The sequence below is a fragment of the Pseudorca crassidens genome, chromosome 19 (genome assembly GCF_039906515.1).
Source record: "Pseudorca crassidens isolate mPseCra1 chromosome 19, mPseCra1.hap1, whole genome shotgun sequence".
NCBI classification, from domain to species: Eukaryota; Metazoa; Chordata; class Mammalia; order Artiodactyla; family Delphinidae; genus Pseudorca; species Pseudorca crassidens.
The window spans coordinates 38830752-38846302 of NC_090314.1; the positions used below are offsets into that span (position 1 = coordinate 38830752).

General features: G+C 42.5%; 1 protein-coding gene across 1 annotated transcript in view; it reads right to left on the bottom strand.

Moving 5' to 3' along the window:
* LOC137213021 (C-C motif chemokine 4) overlaps positions 1 to 15551 on the bottom strand; it is a 172483-nt gene that overhangs the window by 76091 nt on the left and 80841 nt on the right. The window contains exons 10-11 of the mRNA XM_067717323.1: positions 13824 to 13923; positions 203 to 364 (exon numbers count right to left, since the gene is read on the bottom strand). The gene's annotated coding sequence lies outside the window, so the exon portion shown is untranslated. The remainder of the gene's footprint in view (positions 1 to 202; positions 365 to 13823; positions 13924 to 15551) is intronic.

Here is a 15551-nt window from a genome sequence, read left to right on the forward strand (position 1 = left end):
ACTTTCACACCATCGTAAAGTCAAAATATCCTAAATCAGGGACCGTCTGTAAGTACAAGCTTTTTTGTCTTCAGAGAACAGCAAAACAGAATGGAGAAATTAACTGGCTTTACAGTCAGGAAAACATAGATTCAAAATGAATTCATTCATTCATTCAATAAGTATATATATATACATTAAACGCCTACTCTGTGCCACTCACTCAGGCAACATCCTGGAATGCAGCAGTGGGCAGAAGCAGACACATCTGTTCGTAGGAAGCCTCAGTCTGGAAGCTCCACATTGGTCAGCTTGTGACCTTCTGTGCCTCGTTTAGCCTTGCTGACCCTCAGCTTCCGCGTCTGTTCCACAGCGGTAGTAAGGCCTTTATTGCACGAAACAATCATCAGTATAAAAATCAACTTGCACAGTACTTGCCCCATTACTACTATTTGCCATTTTAAGGACAAAGTTTCAGAAAGGGTGAGTGTCCTGCCTGGAGTCACACAGCTCTCAGGAGCAGAAACAAGGACAAGTCAAACTTTCCTGCCTCCTAGCCAAGGCCCTGCTCCTCTGGGCCAAGCAAACTCCCCTCTTCTAGCATCCCCCCCTCCTCCCTGAGACCTGTGAGGGAGGGTCCTCTCAGATGCAGGGCAACAGTCCCACCCTGCTGTGGCCCACCTTGGGCATCTACTAGCATTTTCATGTGGGAATTCCTTCTCAGCATTTCTCAGGAAATTATATGTTTTTCTAAATTCCAAGTCCCGAGAAAACTCAGTTGAGCAATTGGGAAAATGGAAAAAAGTATTATAATTCTCCTGAAAGTATAAAGCTTAACACTCAACAGAGAGAAGTTACTGACTTAAAGGAATTTGCTGACATCAGGAGCAACGGCAGGAAACACTTGGCACCTGGAGTTCAAGGTTAAGATCAGCATGTGTGGAGATCAGGGCAGGAGCATGTATGGGAGAGGTGGTCTCCATCCAACAGCTTGAGACTGTTGCCATGGTACAAGTTCATAGCTCTGCTGCTAAGAAATGCTAATGAGTTTGTAAAACTAATAAATTTTCACAACTCATATAAGTAGTATTTCAAGAAATAACAAGCTCGGGAAACAAAATATATCCTTAAATGGGCAACTTCAACTATGTTTCTTGCTAGGAGATGTGGATGTTATGTTATTGAATAATAATGTCTGCTGACATTGCCCAGTGTTTGAATAATTGCTAAAGGCTATAGTTCTTTATAAATGCTTTAATAGAAGAAATACAAAGAGAAAATGCATAAATGTCATGGAATACTAGGACATGAAACCAGAAACATTGGCTAACTTTTTTTTTTTTTTGCGGTACACGGGCCGCTCACTCTTTTGGCCTCTCCCGTTGTGGAGCACAGGGTCCGGATGCGCAGGCTCAGCAGCCATGGCTCACGGGCCCAGCTGCTCCGCGGCATGTGGGACCTTCCCGGACCGGGGCACGAACCCGTGTTCCCTGCATCGGCAGGCGGACTCTCAACCACTGTGCCACCAGGGAAGCCCCAGATTTCTAGTTTTGAATGATAACTTTTAAATATTAAATAGTTGTAGCATTTTTTTCCATTTTTAAATGATTTTCATTGGCCCTTTACTTTGTGTTAATGTTCCCTTCTTTTCATGTGTTCTATTATCAACCGTCTGTATGTGCTAGAGAACATTCAATGTGTTATTGAGTCTATAATCTTGTCACTACACATAGAAACATCATTTATGAGAAGAAACCAAGATGGCGGAGGAGTAGGAGGATATGGAGTTCATCTCTCTTCACAAATGCATCAAGAATACATCTACACGTGGAACAATTCTCACAGAATACTGGCTGAACACTAGCAGAAGACCTTGAACACCAGAAAGGACAAGAAAGATGCCCACATAACTGGGTAGGATGAAAGAAAGAAGGGAAAAAGAAGAAGGGAGGAAGCGGGATGGGATCTGAGTCCCTGGTAGGGAGATGAAGCAGAGGAGAGGTTCCTGCATCCTGGGAATCTCCCTCACCGATGGGGAAATCAGTTGGGACAGAAGGGGAGCATCTGAGGCTGTTGGAGGAGGGTGAAATGGCCGGTTTGTGGCAGACAGGACAGAGTGAGACGTATGCAAGTGGTCTGTGCCACAGCCCTGTGTGCCCCAGACTGGGACATGTGTCTGCCAGTGCACACAGTGGCTGAGAGCTGGAATGTGGGGCTTTGAGCACAAACCTGGGTGGAAGACTGCTGTTGGATGTGAGGAGACAGCCTGAGGGGATGGGAGGGAGGAAATCCGCAAGCAGGAATGCTTGTGGAGGAGACCCAGACTGCCATAGAAGCAAGGCACCACTGTTGAGTGACGTGCAGGGGGTGGAGCCACCATTGCAGCCTCTCTCTCCCCACATGCCAGCCCTCTGCCCCACCAGGCACTAGGAAAAGCCCCCACCAGGGCTGACCTTCTCATGCCAGCTGCCAGGTGCTAAGAAAGGCTCCCACTAGGGCCGGATCTCTCGTGCCCGTGGCTGCCAGCTTTTCTGCGCACCTGTCACCACTGGGGCCCCCATAACCCAGGCAGTCGTGCCACCTCCATGTCCTGTACTCACCAGGGCAGACCCAATTGCTCCAGGGCAGCCTCAGGAGCAAACTCCTGTTTCGGTAACAATGGGGTGATTAAGGAAGAGGAACAAAAATCTTTCCATGCAGCTGCACAAAACACAGATTAAATCACTGCGATTGGCTTGGTAAACTCTGTATCTATGGAATATCTGAATGTATGAGTGTTCCCACAAATGAAACCCATCTAGCTCCAGCAGCTGTGAACTTTCAGGACTAGTACATTCAGGAGTTATGACAGGTCAGAGTCTGAGCTGCCCCCACAGTGCCCACAGAGGGACCAGAGACCTACCTACAGGTTTTGGATGGCCTCCTGGGGGAGAAGAAGTTGGCTGTGACTCACGGTAGAGGCAAGGACACTGAGAGCTGAGACCCCAGGAAAATATAATCATTACTATTTTTTCATATTTTGTTTTGTTCTGTTGCTGTTTTTATTATTATTTGTTTTTATTTTTGTTTAGTTTTTTATATTTCTATTTCTATGTTACTTTTTTGTTGTTCTGTGTTTTTTCCTTGTTTTTCTTTTTCCTTTTTTTTAGTTTGCTTTTTTTCTTTGTTCTTTTCTTATCACTTTTTATCGTTTTTGTGTTTGTTTTGTTTTTTCCTTCAGTTTGCATTCTGCTTTCGTTTTCCATTTTATTTCTTGTGTTTCTTAGTTTTGTTTTTAATTGTTCAATTTCATTTTGTGATTCTTTTGTTTGTCTGGTTGTTCTCTTGTTTTTGTTTTCTCTGTTTTTGTTTCTGTTCCTTATGTTGTATGTGTGTGTTTTGTTTGTTTGTTTTTATTTGTATGGTTTTGCTTTTACCATTTTTGTGGGGTTTTGTTTGTCTGTTTGTTTGTTTTTAACTATTGCTGTTGTTGTATGCTTGTTTTTGTCTTTGCTGTTTGTCTTGTGTTTCGTTTGTCTGTTTGTTTTCATTTGTTTTCTTCCTGCCCTTCTTTTTCTTTTATTTTTTTCCCCCTTTTTTGCTGAGCCATGTGACTTGCAGGGTCTTGGTTCCCAGGCCAGAGGTCGGGCCTGAGCCTCTGGGGTGGGAGCACCGAGTCCAAGACGCTGGAATGCCAGAGAATTCCCAGCCCCAGGGAATGTTAGCTGGCGAGAGCTCTCCCGGAGGTCTCCATCTCAACTCCAAGACTCAGTTCCACCCGACTGCCTGCAGGCTCCAGTGCTGAATGGCCCATGCCAAACAACAAGCAAGACAGCAACACAAACCCACACTCATCAGACAGTCTGCCTAAAGTCAGACTAAGCCCACAGACACCCCAATACTCACCACCTGATGCAGCCCTGCCCAGCAAAGGGAAAAGATCCAGCTTCACCCACCAGAATGCAGATACCAGTCCCTCCCACCAGTAAGCCTAGGCAAGCCACTAAACCAACCTCACCCACTGGGGGTAGACACAGAAGCAAGAGGAACTATGACCCTACAGCCTGCAGAAAGGAGACCTCAAACACAGTAAGTTAGACAATATGAGAAGACAGAGAAATATGTTGCAGATGAAGGAGCAAGGTAAAAACCAACAAGACCAAATAAATGAAGAGGAAATAGGCAATCTACCTGAAAAAGAATTCAGAGTAATTATAGTAAAGATGATGCAAAATCTTGGAAATAGAATGGAGAAAACACAAGAAACATTTAACAAGGACCTAGAAGAACTAAAGAACAAACAAACAGTGTTGAACAACACAATAACTGAAATTAAAAATGTACTAGAAGGAATCAGTAGCAGAATAACTGAGGCAGAAGAGCGGATAAGTGAGCTGGAAGAACAAATGGTGGAAATAACTGCCGCAGAGCAGAATAAAGAAAAAAAGAATGAAAAGAATTGAGGACAATCTCAGAGACCTCTGGGACAACATTAAACGTACAAACATTCAAATTATAGGGGTCTCAGAAGAAGAAGAGAAAGAGAAAGGGTCTGAGAAAATATTTGAAGAGATTATAGTTGAAAACTTCCCTAACATGGTAAAGGAAATAGTCAATCAACTCCAGGAAGAGAGTCCCATATGGTATAAACCTAGGAGAAACATATCAAGACACACATTAATCAAACTAATCAAAATTAAATACAAAGAAAAACTATTAAAAACAGCAAGAGAAAAGCAACAAATAACATACAAGGGAATCCCCATAAAGTTATCAGCTGATTTTTCAGCAGAAACTCCACAGGCCAGAAGGGAGTGGTAGGATATATTTAAAGTGATGAAAGGGAAAAACCTACAATCAAGATTACTCTACCCAGCATGGCTCTCATTCAGATTTGATGGAGAAATCAAAAACTTTACAGACAAGGAAAGCTAAGAGAAATCAGCACCACAAAGCCAGCTTTGCAACAAATGCTAAAGGAACTTCTCTAGGCAGGAAAAACAAGAGAAGAAAAAGACCTACAAAAATAAACCCAAAACAATTAAGAAAATGGTAATAGGAAAATACATATCAATAATTACCTTAAATGAAAATGGATTAAATGCGTCAACCAAAAGACACAGACTGACTGAATGGATACAAAAATAAGACCCATATATATGTTGTCTACAAGAGATCCACTTCAGACCTAGGGACACATACAGACTGAAAGTGAGAGGATGGAAAAAGATACTCCATGCAAATGGAAATCAAAAGAAACCTGGAGTAGCAATACTCATATCAGACAAAACAGACTTTAAAATAGACTGTTACAAGAGACAAGGAAGGACACTACATAATGATCAAGGGATCAATCCAAGAAGAAGGTAAAATAATTGTAAATATTTATGCACCCAACATAGGAGCACCTCAATACGTAAGGCAAATGCAAACATCCATAAAAGGGGAAATCAACAGTAACACAGTAATAGGGCGGGACTTTAACACTCCACTTACACCAATGGATAGAGCATCCAGACAGAAAACTAATAAGGGAAACACAATCCTTAAATGACACACTAGACCAGATAGACCTAACTGATATTTATAGGACATTCCATCTGAAAGCAGCAGAACACACTTTCTTCTCAAGTGCACACAGAGCATTCTCCAGGATAGATCACATCTTGGGTCACAAATCAGGCCTCAGAAAATTTAAGAAAATTGAAATCGTATCAAGCAGCTTTTGCGACGACAATGCTAAGAGATTAGAAATTAATTACCAGGAAAAAAAAAACCTGTAAAAATCGCAAACACATGGAGGCTAAACAATATGCTACTAAATAACCAAGAGATCACTGAAGAAATCAGAGGAAATCAAAAAAGACCTAGAAAAAAATGACAATGAAAACACAAAAACACAAAACTTATGGGATGCAGCAAAAGCAGTACTAAGAGGGAAATTTATAGCAATATAATTCTACCTCAAGAAACAAACAAACAAAAAATCTCAAAAAACAGCCGAACCTTACACCTAAAGCAACTAGAGAAAGAAATACAAACAAAACCCAAAGTTAATAGAAGGAAAGAAATCATAAAGATCAGAGCAGAAATAAATGAAATAGAAACAAACAAACAAAAACAATAGCAAAGATCAATAAAACTAAAAGCTGGTTCTTTGGGAAGATAAACAAAATTAATAAACCTTTAGCCAGACTCATCAAGAAAAAAGGGAGAGGACTCAAATCAATAAAATTAGAAATGAAAAAGGAGAAGTTACAACTGACATCACAGAAATACAAAACATCCTAAGAGACTACTACAAGCAACTCCATGCCAATAAAATGACAACCTGGAAGAAATGGACAAATTCCTAGAAAGGTACAACCTTCCAAGACTGAGCCAGGAAGAAATAGAAAATGTGAAGAGACCAAACTCAAGTAATGAAATTGAAACTGTCATTAAAAATCTTTCAACAAACAAAAATCCAGGACCAGATGGCTTCACAGGTGAATTCTATCAAACATTTAGAGAAGAGCTAACACTTACCCTTCTCAAACTCTTCCAAAAAATTGCAGAGGGAGGAACACGCCCAAACTCATTCTTCAAGGCCACTATCACCCTGATACCAAACCAGACAAAGATATCACAAAACAAGAAAATTACAGGCCAATATCACTGATGAACATAGACCCCAAAATCCTCAACAAAATACTAGCAAACCAAATCCAACAACACACTAAAAGGATCATACACATGATCAAGTGGGATTTAGCCCAGGGATGCAAGGATTCTTCAATATAGCAAATTGAAGAATAAAAACCATATGATCATCTCAGTAGATGCAGAAAAAGCTTTCAACAAAATTCAACACGAATTTATGACAAAAACTCTCCAGAAAGGGACATAGAGGGAACCTACTTCAACATAATAAAGGCTGTATATGACAAACCCACAGCAAACATTATTCTCAATGGTGAAAAACTGAAAACATTTCCTCTAAAATCAGGAACAAAACAAGGATGTCCACTCTTGCCACTCTTATTTGCAATAGTTTTGGAAGTCCTAGCCACAGCACTCAGAGAAGAAAAAGAAATAAAAGGAATCTAAATTGGAAAAGAAGAAGTAAAACTGTCACTCTTTGGAGATGACATGATACTATACACAGAAAATTCTAAAGATGCCACCAGAAAACTACCAGAGCTAATCAATGAATTTGGTAAAGTTGCAGGATACAAAATTAATGCACAGAAATCTCTTGCATTCCTATGCACTAACAACGAAAGATCAGAAAAATTAAGGAAACGATGCCATTCATTCACCACTGCAACAAAACGAATAAAATACCTAGGAATAAACCTATCTAAGAAGGCAAAAGACCTGTACACAGAAAACTATAAGATACTGATGAAAGAAATCAAAGATAACACAAACAGATGGAGAGATATACCATGTTCTGGGATTGGAAGAATCAAGATTGTGAAAATGACTATACTACCCAAAGCAATCTACAGAGTCAATGCAATCCCTATCAAATTATCAATGGCATTTTTCACAGAACTAGAACAAAAATTTTACAATTTGTATGGAAACACAAAAGACCTCGAATAACAAAAGCAATCTTGAGGGAAAAAAACGGAGCTGGAGGAATCAGGCTCTCTGACTTCAAACTATACTACAGGGCTACAGTAATCAGGACAGTATGGTACTGGCACAAAAACAGAAATAAAGATCAATAGAACAAGATAGAAAGCCCAGAGGTAAACCCACACACCTATGGTCACTTAATCTATGATAAAATAGGCCAGAATATACAGCCTCTTCAATAAGTGGTGCTGGGAAAACTGGACATCTACATGTAAAAGAATAAAATTAGAATACTCCCTAACACCATACACAAAAATAAACTCAAAATGGATTAAAGACCTAAATGTAAGGCCAGACACTATAAAACTCTTAGAGGAAAACATAGGCAGAACCCTCTTTGACATAAATCGCAGCAAGATCTTTTTTGTCTCACCTCCTAGAGTAATGAGAATAAAAACAAAAATAAACAAATGGGACCTAATTAAACTGAAAAGCTTTTGCACAGCAAAGGAAACCATAAACGAGACAGAAAGACAGGGACGTCCCTGGTGGTCCAGTGGTTAAGAATCTGCCTTCCAATGCAGGGGACACAGGTTCGATCCATAGTTGGGGACTAAGATACCACATGCCGCAGGGTAACTAAGCCCGAGCACTGCAACTACTGAGCCCATGCGCTCTAGAGCCCATGTGCCACAACTAGACAGCCCACACACCGCAACTGAGCCCACAGGCTACAAAGAAGATCCCACGTGCTGCAACGAAGATCCTGCCACAACTGAGACCCAATGCAGCCAAATAAATAAATAAATAAATTTTAAAACAAAAAGACGAAAAGACAACCCTCAGAATGGAAGAAAATATTTGCAAATGAAGCAACTGATAGGGATTAATCTCCAAAATGTACAAACAGCTTATGCAGCTCAATATTAAAAAAACAAACAACCCGGAATTCCCTGGTGGCACAGTGGTTAAGAATCCGCCTGCCAATGCAGAAGACACAGGTTTGATTCCCGGTCCGGGAAAATCCCACATGCTGTGGAGTAACTAAGCCCATGCGCCGCAACTACTGAGCCTGCGCTCTAGAGCCTTTGAGCCACAACTACTGAAGCCCACACGCCCTAGAGCCCATGCACTTCAACTACTGAAGCCTGAGCACTCTAGGGCCCCTGCTCTGCAACAAGAGAAGCCACCGCAAATAAGAAGCCTGCACACCACAACAAAGAGTAGCCCCTGCTCACCACAACTAGAGAAAGCCCACGTACAGCAATGAAACCCAACACAGCCAAAAAACAAACAAACAAACAGCCCAATCAAAAAATGGGTAGAAGACCTAAATAGAAATTTCTCCAAAGACATACAGATGGCCAACAAACACATGAAAAGATGCTCAACATCACTAATTATTAGAGTAATGCAAATTAAAACTACAGTGAGGACTCACCTCACACCAGTCAGAATGGCCATCATCAAAACATCTACAAACAATAAATGCTGGAGAGGGTGTTGAGAAAAGGGAACCCTCTTGCACTGTTGGTGAGAATGTAAATTGATACAGCTACTATGGAGAACAGTAAGGAGGTCCCTTAAAAAACTACAAATAGAACTACCATATGACCTAGCAATCCCACTACTGGGCATATACCCTGAGAAAACCATAATTCAAAAAGAGTAATGTACCACAATGTTCACTGCAGCTCTATATGCAATAGCCAGTACATGGAAGCAACTTAAGTGTCCATCGACAGATGAATGGATAAAGAAGATGTGACATATATATACAATGGACTATTACTCAACAATAAAAAGAAATGAAATTGAGTTATTTGTAGCGAGGTGGATGGACCTAGAGACTGTCATACAGAGTGAAGTAAGTCAGAAAGAGAAAAACAAATACCGTATGCTAACACATATATATGGAATCTAAAAAAAAAAATGGTTCTGAAGAACCTAGGGGCAGGACAGGAATAAAGACGCAGATGTAGAGAATGGACTTGAGGACATGGGGAGGGGGAAGGGTAAGCTGGGACAAAGTGAGAAAGTGGCATGGACATATATACACTACCAAACAGCTAGTGGGAAGCAGCCACATGGCACAGGGAGATCAGCTCAGTGCTTTGTGTCCACCTAGAGGGGTGGGATAGGGAGGGTGGGAGGGAGACGCAAGAGGGAGGAGATATGGGGATATATGTATACGTATAGCTGATTCACTTTGTTATAAAGCAGAAACTAACACACCATTGTAAAGCAATTATACTCCAATAAAGATGTTAAAAAAAGAAAGAAAACAATTGCACTTACAATAGCCTCAAAAAGAATAAAATACTTAGGAATAAATTTAACAAAACAAATGCAAGACTTGTACACTGAAAACTAAGAAACATCATTGAAAGAAATTAGAAATAAGCTGAATAAATGGAAAGATATCCCATGTTCACGGATTGGAAGATTTAATATTGTTAAGTTAGTAATACTCCCCCAATTCATCTATAGATTCAGTGTAATTGCTATCGAAATCTGAGGTAGTTATATTGCAGAAAATAACAAGTTGATCATAAAATTTGTATGGAAATACAAGAGACCAAGAATAGCAAAAGAAAAAAAATCTTGAAAAAGAAAAACAAAGTTGGAGCACTCACAATTCTTGACTTCAAAACAAACTACAAAGCTAATCAAGACAGTATGGTACTGGTATTAGGATAAACATATAGGTAAATAAAATGGAATTGAGAGTCTAGAAATAAACCCTTACATTTATGGCCAAACGATTATTGACAAGGGTGCTGTTAAAAGATAAACTGAGTCATATTAAACATTTTAGGAGTTATTTGAGCAAAAATCAACTAGAAGTGGGCAGCACCAAACCACAAGTGGTTAGCAGCGCTCCACCAACAGGAACTGGGGGAAAGCCTTTTATAGAGAAAAGGGAAAAGCAAAACAAGGAAATTATTTGATTGGCTATAGCTTAAGCCATTGCCTTATTTGGGAAACCTAGTTGGCTGTTTGTGATTGGTTTTCCTTAAGTTTCAATTTCTTAACCTTGAAGCACTTATAGGCTTAGATTTGGTTTGCTTATATAGGCAGCTAAGATATTAGAACTACCTCAGTCTAATGGCCTCCTTCTTTAATTCATTTACAGTGCCAGATCAACTCGATGGGGAAAGGATAGTCTTGTCAACAAATAGTGTTGGAACAACCGTATACCCATATGCAAAAGAATGAGGCTGGACCTTTCCTTATACCACACATGAAAAGTAACTTAATGGAGAATGCAAACAACGTACACATTTATTAGTAATGAGGAAAGCTGAAATAAATTTACAAATAGATGCAAATTTGGTCAATATACACAGGGCAATAATCAATGGTATTCCACCAGACAAAATTCATTTGCAGTTCTGTAGATAAGGATTATATGCGTGGCTATAAGTTTTCTACAATTTACTAGGTCCTAAAACAATGCAAAGACAATGAAAGGTACAAGCCCTTTCAAAATCAGATCATCCAGAAGAGGACCCTAGAGAAGACACCCAGCAACCTTTTATTTTTTTTGGAAGAAGGCAGTTCATTTCAAACTCCTTCAGTTTTTCTCAACATTCTTCTTGGAGTGCTTTCCTCCTATTCTGTCCCTAGCTCACTCTCACTATTGCAGATCGTAGCCAAAATGGCAATACCTAGGAGGGAACTCCCTTGCCCCCAAACCCAATTTAGGATTTCCTATTCTCTTATAGACCATCCTGGGCTTTTTCTTCAGATCACTTATCACATTTTATAATTTGAGATTATTTGTGTGGTTATTTCTTCACTATCTAGCTGCCATGAGAACACAGCTCCATTTTGCTTACCACTATTCCTAATTGTCTTGCCCTGGGCTTTCGTAGGCTCTCAGTAACCACTTGTTAGTCAGCTGGTCAATCAATCCACAAATAAATCAACTGATGGTAAATGCTACCCCAGCACCTGGTTGTCAACCTCATTTGTAAATCACAATTTTGAGAGAAAAAAATAGGTTTTCAGTTTGGGTTTCACCCTAAATTTTGCCTAATGGAAAGTTGAATATCTGACTCATAAGAAAAGATCAAGAGCTTATATACTTTTCTTGAAGATTTTGATTTGATATATTTAACTTTATTATTAGCAGAGGACAGAAGGTTGATTTTCCTAGGGCTTTGTTTTTTTGGGTTTTTTTTGGGGGGGGTTGGCTCTTTTTCTCTGTGGGACATTTTAGGCCAAGTTATTTATATAGGGAGAGACAAGCCTACTGATGAGGCTAAAATCAGTCTTAAAAACTACACAATTATTCAGAGCAGCTTTACTTGTAATAACCCAAAACTGGAAACAGTCCAAATGTCCTTCAATGGGTGAATGCTTAAACAGACTAGTACATCCATACCGTGGAATACTACCAGCCACAGCCATAAAAGAAACAAATAATTAATACACGCAACAACTTGGATGGAGCTCAAAGGCTTTACGCTAAGAGGAAAAAAAAGCCAATAACCCCACAGAGCAACAGCTCTTAGTGCTGTACACAGCCCTCGTCCACAGAGAGCCTCTCAGGGAGAAATGAACCACAGCAGCCAGTGGGCTGCACTCAGAGCAGTTTGGCTGGTGAGCACTCATGAGCCCTGGCTGTTAACCCTTTGCACTGACCGGCTGTTCTAAAGGGATTAACCCTAAGGCTTGGACAAAGGGAAGCCAAGGGGTAGATGATCATGAACAAGCCCTTGTGGGGTCAGGATAGGTGGAAAGACATTTGGGTTCACCTGCAAGACCTGAGGCAGTCCTCACTGTTTCCATGTTCCAACTCAGAAGGCACTGACACCCCCTGGCAATCAGGAAGCTGATGCCCTAGCCTGGGGTCCTGGTCTGGCCTGGCCTGCCCCCAGTCCATCTCCTCACACCTGACAGTGCTGCCTCCCCTGGCCAAGATGAATGGTGCGCACAACCAGGTCAAGTTCCTAAAGCTGCCACCTCCCTCTCCTCGAGGCCGGGGACACACATTCTGTTTCCCACCAGTACCATCATTTGGCCACCATCTTTGTCCCCTCCATCAGCCTGGAGGACACTGTAGCACACACGGAGGCCCTTATTAAATCCCCCAGCAAGCCCTGAATGAAGGCCCACAAAGCCTGTCCTTACTGAACACTGACATGTCTCTAATGAGAAAAGCTGTCTTCCAACATAGGATGGCCCTGGACATCATCACTGCCTCGCCAGGAGGCACCTGTGCCATTAGCCAAGCAGAATGTTGTGTGTTCATACCTGGTGAGTCTTCTGTCTGCTACTGTGTTGTCTTTATTAAATCACATGAGGACACAGTAATGCCCTGAGTGATCCCACCCCCAGCCTAGGGGACTTATAAATCAGTGGTTCTGAACAGGCGGCTCTTGGTGGGAAAAGCTGCCACTGATTTGGGGAATTATTGTCTTAACCTGTGCTTCTCTTGCATGTGCCTGTATTGTTGCTGAGGCATCTGCCTCCAATGTAGCCTGATAGCGGCCAAGAAGGATCCACTTCCGTGCTAGTGAAACCCCTTGGTTTGGTTCTCAGGACCCCTGAGGAAGAAGGGGGGCATGTGAGATTGTTAGAGCTGGTCATGGTCACTAGGGGTGGAGTGTAGGGGGAGGTCATTGAGAGGATGTGACCTTGAGTTTGACCTGCAAGCTGGACCTGGGTGATCATAGGCTGCTCACCCCCTTCCTCTGTCCTTGGAATGTGCATTCAGCTTCACTTCCTTGCTCCCAGAAGCTCCCCAAGGATGCAGCCTTGAGAGACTAAGGTGGTGTTAAGACCATCTGCATGGTGTCTGTGCCTGAGCCCAGTTACGGCCTCTATATAAACTCCTAAGATTCTGGCCGGGCAGGTGCAGAGATCTACTATCTTGCAGCGTCCAAGACGAGCCTCATGCATAAATTCTCTTGCTTTTTATTGAGTTTTATTTTATTTTATTGGTCACCCCTCATGGTATGCGGGATCCTAGTTCCCTGACAAGGGATGAACCCGCGCCCCCTGCAGTGGAAGCCCGGAGTCCTAACCACTGGACCGCCAGGGAAGTCCCTCCCTGGCTTTTTAAACCTGCCATCAACCAATCTGGAGCAGCCGCCTCTCTCTTCATTCTCTCCCTGCCCTCCAAGTATAGGGGCCAGTTTCAGATTACACCCTGGAGGCTCCAGAGAAGTTTGCAACCCAGCAGGTTATTTTAATCATCTGTCAAATGATGAAAATAAAACAATTTAGTAACGAAACCCCACCTTCAATACCTTCAATGTGAATTCAGGGATTTAAAAATTACAAAGTACCTTCTTTGTGAATCTGTATCAAGGTGGTATCATGCCGGTATGAGTAGTATTTACCATCTTTTTTGACATGTCTTTGGGGAGAGGAAGGAGGTTGCCCAATCTGAAAAAGGGAAAAATCAGGAAATGAGCAAAGTCTGCCTCTATTGTCCTCAGCTTTCTCCTTTAGGCCCTTTTAGGGCATCTCCACAGCCCTAATCCTTAGTTGCCCAGTGCGTTTAATTTTTTTCTCACTCAGAGGCCATCCTGAAATCAGGTCTCTGAGCCTCTCTTCATACTAAAGTGGGAGTAACTAACCAGAGCATTTTAACAGGGGTTGAAAGGCCAAAACCAAAAGTCAGGAATCATCCATGAAGTGAGAACATCTGGTAGCTTCCAGGCTTTGGGGCCACCTGAGTCTTCCAGGAAGGATGGAAGGGAGGGCAGGGGAGAATGGGGTGGGAACTCTTGGGCACAGGGAAAGGTCTGATGTTGCAGGGCCAACAGGTAGATTGGGCTTAGCAAGGGAAGAAGGCATCCAGGGGTGCTAACAAAACCCGAGACTTGTAATCCTACAGACAGCCCATTGCCACCTGGCCCACCAGGAAGGGGAGACACCTGGTCACAGGAGGGAGAAAAAGGGCTTAGATTTGCAGAGCACCTACTCTGTGCCAGGTATTGTGTGAGGTGCTCTATGGATGACACCTCAGTTGACACCCCCGCCCCAACCCTTGACATAGGTTCCCATTTCTGGATGAGGGTACTGAGACCCAGTGAGGCTAGGTCTTTTTTTTTTTTTTTTTTTTTTGCGGTACGCGGGCCTCTCACTGTTGTGGCCTCTCCCGTTGTGGAGCACAGGCTCCGGACGCGCAGGCTCAGCGGCCATGGCTCACGGGCCTAGCCGCTCCGCGGCATGTGGGCTTTTCCTGGACCGGGGCACGAACCCAAGGCTAGGTCTTTGAAGTAATGTGTCTTATTGGACAAACTCTAAGAGGATGGGCCTGCCCAGTTAACACAAAGCCACTGCTGTGGGTGGCTATGCCCATCTGGTATCTGAGTGACCCATTCTGAGGGAACTGAGTCATGGGTCTTGCCTACCTGGCAACGCAGACCTGCTGCTCCTCCAGGCTTCCTCACCACAGTAAGCAGCCCTTGGTCCCGAGACCCGACCCCACCCCACTTAGGCAGATGAGCTGGGCGTCCCAGCCAATCACTGCCATCATCAAGATCCTCCTTCCCATGGCCATGGCTGAGTCCAGCCTGATCATTTTCACCTGGAGGACTGCAGCAGCCTCCTAACTGGTGTCTCCACCGTTGGCCTCCCTGAATCCATTCTTCACAAACCACTCAGAGTGAGCTCCCCAAAATGTAAAACTGATCACGCTTTCCCTGTTTAAAACACACCAAAGGCTTTGTGTTGTCCTCAGGATAAACCCCATCTCCATAACAAGGCCTGGTGTTGCCTGTGCAATCTGACTCCTGCCCCCTCTCTAGCCCCATCAGGAAGTCCCTTCCCCTGCTCTCAGGGTTCCAGCCACACTCAGTTCCTGATATGTGCTAGGACTTCCTGCCTCAGGACCTCTGCACAAGCTATTTCCCTTACCTGTATTCCTGTCTTCCTTGCTTTTCAACCTACCTAACACTGCTCAGATGTTCTCTTATCAGAGAGGCATTCTCTGAGCTCCCAATATATTCCTTTCCATTGTGTTGTTTATTCCAATGTATAAGTATCTAGCTACTTTTGTGATTATT